This window comes from Macrobrachium nipponense, chromosome 31 (genome assembly GCF_015104395.2).
Source record: "Macrobrachium nipponense isolate FS-2020 chromosome 31, ASM1510439v2, whole genome shotgun sequence".
NCBI lineage: Eukaryota > Metazoa > Arthropoda > Malacostraca > Decapoda > Palaemonidae > Macrobrachium > Macrobrachium nipponense.
In genome coordinates, this window is record NC_061093.1 from 63,335,494 (window position 1) to 63,346,805 (window position 11,312).

Consider the following 11,312-nt stretch of genomic DNA (forward strand, 5'->3'; position numbering starts at 1 on the left):
CCGCTTGTCTTATCGACAGGGCCAGACTTTATCGTTAAGTTTACTTGTTAATAAGAATGAAGGATTTCTAGACTAATAGAATAAGAAGATTGTTATGCTGCTTACAATACCTCATATTGTCACCATACTAATGGTGCAAATTAATTCAAAGTTCGTTGCGAATACCGTGAAGGAGTTACATTTACAAACCTCAGGTATTTAGAGGTATCAGGGTATATAGGCATGGCAAGCATAGATGATATAAAAATTTTATACACCTTGAGATAACCATTTGTAAAAGCCTCCTTGTCAATAGATACGCGTTCAATTTGTTTCCTAAGGGAAATCAAAGGAAACAGTAGGCTTAATAACAGTATATAGTCCATTTAACCATCGTTACATAAATTATATGAACAGTTCAAAGCAAAGATTAAAAGCAGTGAAGAAACTATTCAAGGCATTCAATTATGAATTCTAAATCAATTGCTCAGCACACAAGTATTGGAGGCATTTACTTACTCTATTATTATTATTATTATTATTATTATTATTATTATTATTATTATTATTATTAATGTTATTATTATTATTATTATTATTATCATTATTATTATTAAAGAAACCCACAAATTCAATTTGTAACTTGTTTACTTCTAACGTATTTGTACCATTTTAAGTTTTACTCCACACTCGAGTACTTTCAGGCCCTTCTGTGGCCCATTCTCAAGAGATGTTTGGGATGTTAGCCTGGTCAAGGCCCAGCAGTCTTCTGGAACTTCTTCTCGTTGTGCTGTCATTTATGCGATGGCTGTTCTGGTTTTCTTGAGAGTTGCCAATCCCCTCTTGTCGCTCTGATATCCTGAGCTGAATGGTCAATGGGGATTGGGCTTCTATCAGAGCGACAAGAGGGGATTGGCAACTCTCAAGAAAACCAGAACAGCCATCGCATAAATGACAGCACAACGAGAAGAAGTTCCAGAAGACTGCTGGGCCTTGACCCAGGCTAACATCCCAAACATCTCTTGAGAATGGGCCACAGAAGGGCCGAAAGTACTCGAGTGAGGTAAAAAAAAACTTAATGTAAGTACTTAGAAGTAAAAACAAGTTACAAATTGAATTTGTGGGTTTCTTTTTCAATCGTCAGAAGAAAACTGAAAGAAGTTTTTGTTTGGTTCATTATTATTATTATTATTATTATTATTATTATTTCTGTTTATTATTTAAATTTTTAATTTTCATTATTTCTATTTTATTCTGAAAACAAGACTTCTGAAAATACAATGGTGAAACGTTGATTTTCTTAGCTTAATGTAACTAACACATTTCCTATAGCTTTATTATCTTACCATTTAATCCAAGGATGGCTAAACCTTTTGCATCCCATGCACCGATGTTCATAATTTTTTAGTTCAGATGTGCCATGCAAACTTGGACCCACTTTCAGTCCTTTGGCACAAGCACCAATCTTGATTTAATTTCTGCAAGCACTCACACACGCAGACACAATGTGTGTGTGTGTGCGTGTGTTTGTAATAATACAACTATATTCATTCATACCAAAACTATAAGGAATATCTCACTATATTAATACGTTTTAAGTTCTTATGAAAGTTAATAAAAAAACAGTTTGCGAGTCATGGGAAAATAATACAGTATCACTCTTTTAATATTAATTAATACATCTGTTTCATGTAGTTGAAGTATTTCCTGATCGAGCAGTTCGGATTAGCATTGAGAATTACGATCTCATTTTGAGTAAATATTTTCAAGAGGTTAATCTTCTTTCTCTCTCTCTCTCTCTCTCTCTCTCTCTCTCTCTCTCTCTCTCTCTCTCTCTCTCTCACATATCTAGTTATTCACAACAAAAAATCACTGTCAACTACAGATAAAGTAAGAGCCAAAAAAATAAATAAATAAATAAATAAACAATTTCTTACTCGATATATAATTCGTAGTGTAAAAGAAAACGTTCTGTATGAGCAATCAGTCATATAAATCCGAGCTTATTTGGTATTACAGGCTATCAATCATTGCTGGAAACCCGCTGGACTTTACCCTTTTCCAAAAAAATTGATTTATTAGCCATAAGATTTGGAGCCGATTTAGACATTTGTCCCCCGATTGTCGTCCTGGAAACAGTAAGTTCTTTATTCATTTTTTTTCTGCTCTCTGTTAGTAGTATTGCGTCAAGATATTATAGTGACATTATATTGTCTTCCCTGAAGTAGCAAGCTAATACATCAACTTCCGCAGACAAAGTGGATATTGTAGTATTCATTCACATCAACCGCTTATTTGATGTTTAGGCCAGCCCCAGCCGACGCTCCTGATTGGCTGTTGATAGGCCAATCGCAGGGCGGGAAATTCGTAGTCTCTCTCGAGAGTTCACATAGGCAGGATGTATATTCCACTTCACCTGAGGGATACGTCTTTCAAAAGTATCCCTCAGGAGAGGTGGAATATACATCCTGCCAACGTGAACTCTCAAGAGAGACTGAGAGTTTCCAGCCCTGTGATTGGCTTATCAACAACCTATCAGGAGCATCGTAAGGGACTGGCCTACACATCAAATGCACGGTTGATGTAATCTACTACAGTTACTTGCACCTAAATACATCCAAAATTAATTACGGGCTGCTCTAACGAGCAAGAGCTCGTGCTAGCATAAGGTGAACTTAACCAACAATGATATAAATCACTCTAACCCTCGCCTGGAAAATGACCACCAGAGCCTGAGTCGAAACGTAGCGAGAAATATATATATATAAAGGAAGGGGTGTCTAATCAGACGCCAGTCATCTAAACACGTTTTATTAAGAAACGTTTCATGTTGTCACCAACACATCATCAGTCTGCAATTGAAATTCAACATTAAAATAAACTTAAAAATTACAATAAAAATTAAACTTAGAAATTACAATAAAAATTAAAACATGCTCAGAAGGTTAAAATAGAGAATGAGAAGAAAACTACTTATTCATAAAGAAAGAAAGAGCTGAGTGACTAAAAACGGTAAGGTCTGCACACAACGAAACCTCACGCCAGAGAGAGAGAGGAGATGACGAGGTGTTGGAGTTTAAAGTAGGTGACAGGTGCTTAATAAACAATGACTCAAGGGTAGTTAGGAGGGTAGGTTGCTTTTTGGTGTCAATAATAGGGAAATGTTTCTTATCGATGGTGATTTTACAAATCTTTGAGTGTGTTCTTATATTAGAGAACTCGTGATTAGATATTCTGGACCCAGTTCTGTAACTTAATCCCAGGTGGCTTTAATACCGGACTTGTAACAGTCTACGTGAAGAGCCAACATAAATACCAAGACATCTTGGGCATTCAAATTTATATATAATTTGGACCTTCATGAAATCCTGTAATTTGTCCTTGTAATTGGAAAACCCTCCATTTTTTTTGTGGATTTCATGAGAATGAGATTGAGTTTTAAAAAACCAAATTCCTTTTCAATAATATTTTTTACTTTAAGACGTAAACTGTCTGAATGAATAAAAAGGGAAGGGTGCGTACAAATGGTTAACTTAGGTACTTAAAAATTAAGGATGGGTGCTGACAGATACTTCGCTAGCACTTTACTAATGATGTTAAAAACCAGCGTTTTGGGAAAGGAAACGAGTTCTTTATAAAATATTCTAAAAGAAACTCGACTTCAAGGTGGAAGGAGAGCCAATCAGATGTGTACCGAAGGGCCCTAAAAACCAAAGTGGAGATATGTAGCATTCATCTAAAAACTGCGGCAACACGGGCTCAAAAAGTTGTTGCCGAGTCCAGTGAAGATACTCTTTCTAAAAACACTTGTGTTGAAATAGTGGTCACGTCTAGTTATTCTTATATCCAAGAAGGCCAGGGTGTCATCCTTCTCATTTTCCAAAGTAAATTTAATGTTAGGATGGGCCTCATTAACATAATCTAAAAAAAAGCTGGCATTGCCACTGACAGTTAAATAAGGCACAAGTGTCGTCAACATACCTTCTATAAAAAACTGGCTTAAAATTCCCTGGACAATAAGGTCCCAAAGGAGAACCCATGGCAATCCCCTCTGCCTGCAGAAAGAGCTACCCATTAAAAACAAAGGTGGCATCTTGCACAGCAAGTTCCAAAAACATTTTAAAAGTTGCCTATTAAAACCACAGACAGTCCTCATCATTACTAAACACTTTATCCAAAATAACGATTCAATGTCCTGACTAGCCACATACAAATTACTGTCCTATAAAATAAATTTCTTGCTGAAATACATAACCATACTTTGACAATTATTGAGAGTAGGCATAGTCATTGAGTATTTTTACTAAGAATTTGGAAATATTAATAAAACGTGTTTATATGACTGGCGTCTGATAGGACACCCCTTCTTTTTTTATACTTATGGTTTCCCCCCTGATGTGAAAATACATATATATATATATATATATATATATATATATAAATATATATATATATATATATATATGTATATATACCCATGTATAACTTAATGTAGAATAATAATTGTCCCCTGAATCCACCGATTTTTGACAGGTCCTTCATTGGCACATTGCTTGCCAGTCTAGGTAGTACTGAAAAGTCAACAATACGGAGACTTGATATTATTATTATTATTATTATTATTATTATTATTGATTATTATTATTATTATTTATATAGTAAAAAGCTTTACTATGCCAAAACCTCAGTAATTCGTGTGTTTGCTGGTGCTGTCAGGTTAGCATATGTATTGAAAATTTCCACTATTCTCAATAACATCTGAAAGAAATATTATCACAAATGGATACAAATATGTTACAAAAACACATTTTAATATATTAAAATGAATCGAAACAATGCCTGAGGCATGAACGCATATGATGAATAAGCTTGTGTCAAGAATACAAAAAATAATTATCTTTATCATTCAAATAAAAACAGGATGAAAAGGCTCATTCTAAAATAAAAACGATAGAATACCTAATTCTGCATCAAGTGTTATCATAGAAGAGAATTTACCCCACGTAGGGAGGGCTACTGGGAATTATGTATCTATTATTCAAATAAAAGAAGGATGAAAAAGCTCATTCTAAAATAAAATCTTTATAAATTCTGCATCAAATATCTTAGAAGAGAGTTTATCCCTTATTTGAAGAGCCAGAGGAAATTTACCCAAACTTAAAATTAAAAAAAAAAATAAAAATTTTCATTAGATAGTATTTAGAAGAGTGTATTTTTATATACTAATACAACATTATATCCAGTAAATTCAGTTATGCTAATTGTCGACGGCGCGCATGATTTAAAGCAGAATATTTCCAACTCCTACTCGTTTGCCTTGGAAGGGAAAATAGTCTGTGTTTTCTTCGCTTCGGACGACAAGTCCTTTTTCCACACAAAACAGGCAAAAGTAACCGACATAATTAGAGCTCGGTGTCTCCCAAAGTTTTTCCCCCAGCGGGTAAGTTATGACGTAATCTGCATGATAAGGACGCAGTTTTAGTTGGCGGTCGTGGCTGCCGCTAGCTTTTTAATTACCGAAGGAAAAATGGAAATTTATTTTGCGAAATATTTGAGGCGAGGGCCGCCATAAATCTGGGCGGAAGTTTTTTTTTATAAGCTTTTAGCAACTGAGAGAAAACCAGATAATTCGGAACCCAGGGAAAAAATGCATAATAAATGTTTTGTGAAAGGCTTTTTAATTAAACATTAGTGTTTTTCTTTTTTTGCTGTTTGGTTTTAATAGATGTTTCAACATTCTGACAGTTTTTTTTTATTTTATTATTTATAAATCACGTTTTATCACTTAATTTAACAGTGTTGTATGCATACGGCAGTTGTTTACATACACACACACATACATACACACACACACACACACACACACACACATATATATATATATATATATATATATATATATATATATATATATATATATATATATATATATATATAAAATGAATAATTCCAGATGCCCCAACCTTCCTGTATATATATATATATATATATATATATATATATATATATATATATATATATATATATATATATATATATATATATATATATATATATATATATATATATATATGTATATATATATATACACTACATTAACAAGACTGACAATTTTGTTTTATTACAGACTCATAAGGGCATGGTCAAGAATATGTGAAGAAACACCTGAACACACAAAAAAAGACAACATTTTCGTTTAGCTAGATCTCTCTCAGGTTAGTGTATGAGACAGGCCACGCTCTCGTACCAATGTAAATTGTGCACGGGATATATGGTCCTCTCAGAGTGAATGTTTCATAAATGGAAAAAATGTATTCTGGATAAAAGTAAGAAAAAGAGATATAAGGCAAGAAGATAAAAGATAAAAATATATAACTCCGACTTATTTTTGAAGTTGCAGAAGAGTCAAGCTTTAAGTCACTGAGTTATTGCCAGGAACCGTTGGTATTTTTCACGAAAGAAATTTTTTTTTTCTTTAGTACAGTATTGCCCTGCACTGAAGATTGGAAGTGGAAGGAGGACTGCATTTGTTTTGAAAGGGAATGATGGCAAAGCCATTTCCCGGATGAAACATATGAACTGCAGTTTGTTAAATAAGAAAGCGAGATATTCTCAATAGTGTAGTTTGGATAAAATACGATGTTCTGAATACAAGACAGACTATTGATAGCTGCGCATAGAATAAGTAAGACAACATACGCAATTTAGTTCAGTGACAGTTCACAAGGAAAGAAAGGGACCAAGGAGGAAACAAGAACAGAGTAATTTCTTAATGTTACACTAAACAATACATCACGGAATTAAGAATAGCGCCAGAAGAGACAGAAATGATTAAAGTAACTAAAACGAAAGGATACAGAACAGTCAGGTTAACAAATACGGATATCGTACATTAGAACATACTCGGGTTTGCAGTAATGAAATATTTTATTTGTAATTTATATTTATTAGACTTTTGTATTTTCATCTTGCTTTTTACGCATAGATCAGTGGGTTTAGCTTAGGATCAAAGAACATCTGAATAAAGTAAGAAAAAAAAATAGATTTTTGCCTCGTCCAACGATTGGCATTTATATTAAAGTATTTACTGTTCGTTCGTTAAACTACTATTTTTATTTATTTATTTATTTATTTATGCATTTATTTATTTATTCATTTATTTCTTTAATTTATATTTATTTATTTTTATACATTTATTTGTTTTTATTTATTTACTTTTATTTTTAAATGTTTTTATTTTTTATTTTTAACCTATATTAACATAAACATGGGTACATCCTTATGGTACAACATCTATCTAAAGCGACAATCAATGAAACAAGCTGGAATATTTAGTAAAAAAAATACGATATATTTAAAGAAGGTTTTGTTTAATTAATTATTTAATCTTTGCATTTATTCATATACCTATTTATTTATTCATTATGTTGTTATATGAAATGTAAATAGTGCGTAATACTCCATCAACTAAATTAAACACGAGACAAAAGACGGATACTAAGAGGGAGAACCACCTAAATCCTATAGTACCTAGTAATTTAATAAGAAAAATAAGAATATCTAATACAAGTGGATTATTATTTGCACTAATGAAAATATACATTTTACAGCATTTTGGGAATATGATTTTATTTGTTAAATCAAAAAGGTATTTGAACAACACATTTCCTACGATTAATGTGTAAATTTTTTCAGTAGGTTTTAGGGGTCTGATGTAGAATTACAATGAAACAGAAAAATCGGACAGATTACACGAGGTCGCAACTGTACAAAAGCCACTTGTGCTCCGGAACAAAATAAAATGGACCTCCGACACGGAGCATTAATTGTGCTTGAAGCGTGAATTTGCTCATTTCTTTTCTCTTGCGAGAATCCTTTGATCTCGAGACGAGATCTTTCGTACATCGTTTTCTTTCTTATTGTCCTCTTCCTCCTTAAATGAAGGCAAAAAATTAGGACACTTTTATCGCTCTAGTTTTCTGACTTTTATTACATAAAAGAACGTACGTACCTACTCGAAAAGACGTTGGTATACACACACACACACGCATATATATATATATATAATATATATATATATATATATATATATATATATATATATATATACGTATATATATATATATATATATATATATATATATATATATATATATATATATATATATATATATATTATTGTCCTAGTCTGCGTGCCGAGTATTAAATTCGATATGGGAATAAAAAATCTAGTCTTTCATTACATACCAAGAACATACGTACATACTCAAAAAAGACGTTGGTAGACACACACACACACACACACATATATATATATATAAATATATATATATATATATATATATATATATATATATATATATATATATATATATATATATATATATGTACATATATATATATATATATATATATATATATATATATATATATATATATATATATATATATATATATATATATATATATATATATATATATACATATATATATATATATATATATATATATATATATATATATATATATATATATATATATATATATATATATATATATATATATATATTGTCATAGTCTGGGCGCCGGTTATGAGGTTCGATATGAAATATAAAAAAAAATAACTCTTCTCAAATATATGCCTTGTGCAAGACACGCCTATGGTGACCAAGGGGGCACGCAAGCTATGAACAGAAAAAGGATAGGAAACTCTATAAATAACATCGAATTACCTTTCAAAAGATTGACTGTAAGCATAATTTATCCACTAAAGCAATACTGTTTATCTAAGGTTATCAGACGATGTACTTCACAGGAGCGCTATCTGGCTCCGTAACACTTGTGCGTTAAGAATAATATTCATAATAACAACAAAAGTGCCACCTAATTGCGAGCAAAGTCACTAATCATACGGGATCATGTATTTATATGAAATACGGGGTGAATTGATCCAGCCAACTGACTCTCGTGTTGGCTACTTCTATTCTCTAGCACCTGGAGGAGGATGCAGAACCAGACGAATGGTTCTGGGACGAGAGAGAGGGAGCAATGCGCCACTCCAAGAATTTATTCGTCCCTCTCATATTTCTTTCGCTCCCTCTCCGTGCTTCCCCCTTCCCTAGTCTTTCTGGATATGTCTGGCTGTTTGCACGGGCCGACAGACCAATTTAAAACAACCATCAGATATCCCTAACTGGCCCGTCTCCAGAAAATTTAACAGCTCAATCTGTTCCGCCTGGCTGCCTACGGCCCCCAGCAAGGAAGAGCCAGACCTGAAAGTTGATAATAAAAAAAGTGGAAAGGAGAATTATTGTTGGGAGAAAGTAACTCTGAGGAATAAAATGAAAGCGTGGACGAATATGCAGTTTAAATTGCTGCCATCAAGTGACGTGAGCCGAGGTATATTTTAGTACTTGTAAATTCGAGTTTCTGTGATGCTTAGTAGTTAAAATTCCATAAAATATATCATTCCATTTTTTTAAGCAAATGTACTTTGAATTGTCGTTTCTTAAGGTTATCGTCGTTGCTGATGAAAATTTTTAACTTGCCGTCGGCTAGTAGGCTACTCGAAGATATTACAATAGACTAGACATCTTCCATTTCCCTTATGATAAGATTATACAATTTAATTAAATATACAATTTAGATAAATATATTATACATATTGATTATGAAGTAAGTTTTTTTGTAGCATCAAGTTAACATGTGTACAGGCTTAATGTATAAAGCTGACGCACAATGCTTCATTAATGACGTCAAGTAAAATGTATCCAGTTTAAGACGTTAATGTGATAACAAATCTGGATATTGCAAGTGATGGGCTTACTCTAGATACGGAAGTAGAAATTATGTTAACAACAAAAACGGAAATGTTCTTATTCGCTTAATCATTAGTTTCTCTTCTTTATCAGGTGTTCTTGTGGCAGACGTGGTTGTATTTTAATTTATTTTTGGTACTTCAGGATTTTAACAATCTTAATACTTGATTTATTAACGAGAACGATGCACAGGACAGAAATCGATGAAGACGACTCATTCACAACGGCGACCCCATAGCTGGGGAGAAGAAGAAGAAGAAGGAGAAGAAGAAGAAGAAGAAGAAGAAGAAGAATACTTGATCTATTTCCGTTTCTGGTGCAATGGACGATTTCAGCAGAAAGAAAATAAATGACCTCAGAGAAAACATTTGTGACAGAAGCTCTAATTGCTAAAATGAAATCCAAAATGCACATAACTTATAAAGGACATTGAAAGCTCTTGGCACTAAAAGTTTTTTTTTTCCAATTTCGCCGAATGTATCAGACTGTAGAACAACGTTGCACTCTGCCACAACAAACAAAGACCACCGTTACTCAGAGGGCGGCAGAATACATTCCCTTCGAAGAAATGATATCTTCGGTCGTTTTCGACTGTCCCCCTCAACCCCCCTCTCTCTCTACTTCCTTCCTTGATTCTTAAAGCGTCACCTCATCACCATCAAGAACATCAACAACGATTCTCTGGCAGCCAATGGTCGCGTCACCTTTTTCATGGGCAAAAGAACGCCTCGGTCACAATTGGATTGGTGTTTCCCTTCTAACAAAACAGGGGAATCTGATCTTAAGGCTAGTATACCAATCTCTCTCTCTCTCTCTCTCTCTCTCTCTCTCTCTCTCTCAGTCGTCGTAGTTTTCTTTGTTAGGGCCATTTCCTCATTGTAACCATGGTTCTTTTCTATTTTTTATTAATGTTTCCTTGATAACTCGGTTTCCGGATCTGGACGTAGGCCTAGCATCACAATTACGCACTATCTAATCTTGTGCTCATGAGATCAGTCTCTTCTCTTTGGATATTTTTCTTTAAAATGGGTATATATTCACCTCTTCTTCTAATACTATGTATTAAATCTTGTGCGTTTTGAACAGCTGTACTAAATTTATCAGTTGACCGGTATTTCAAAGTCTGAATTGAAAGTGTGTTTGAACGATTCTTTGTGGCATCTCCCATAAACATGAATCTTAAAATAAAAAGAGAAAGTGAAAATGTTTGAATATTCAAGATAATTACTTGAAAGGGAACCCGTATTCATAGTGAAAAGTTTTTTTATGTATAATATATCTCTACCACAACAGGAAATTGTTAGAAAAATATAAAATAAAATTGCTTTAATGGAATTCTTGTACAGTGTGGAGTTCAATAATAATAGGTTCAATTATAAAAGCAGAAGTAATAATATGTAAACAATGATAGTAGTATATATTAGCAAGTCCTTTTGTGAATTCGGTATATCTTCTTCCTGCAAATCAGACTATAATAGAGAATTAGAGCTGAATATATGAGCTAAATGCAGTCGA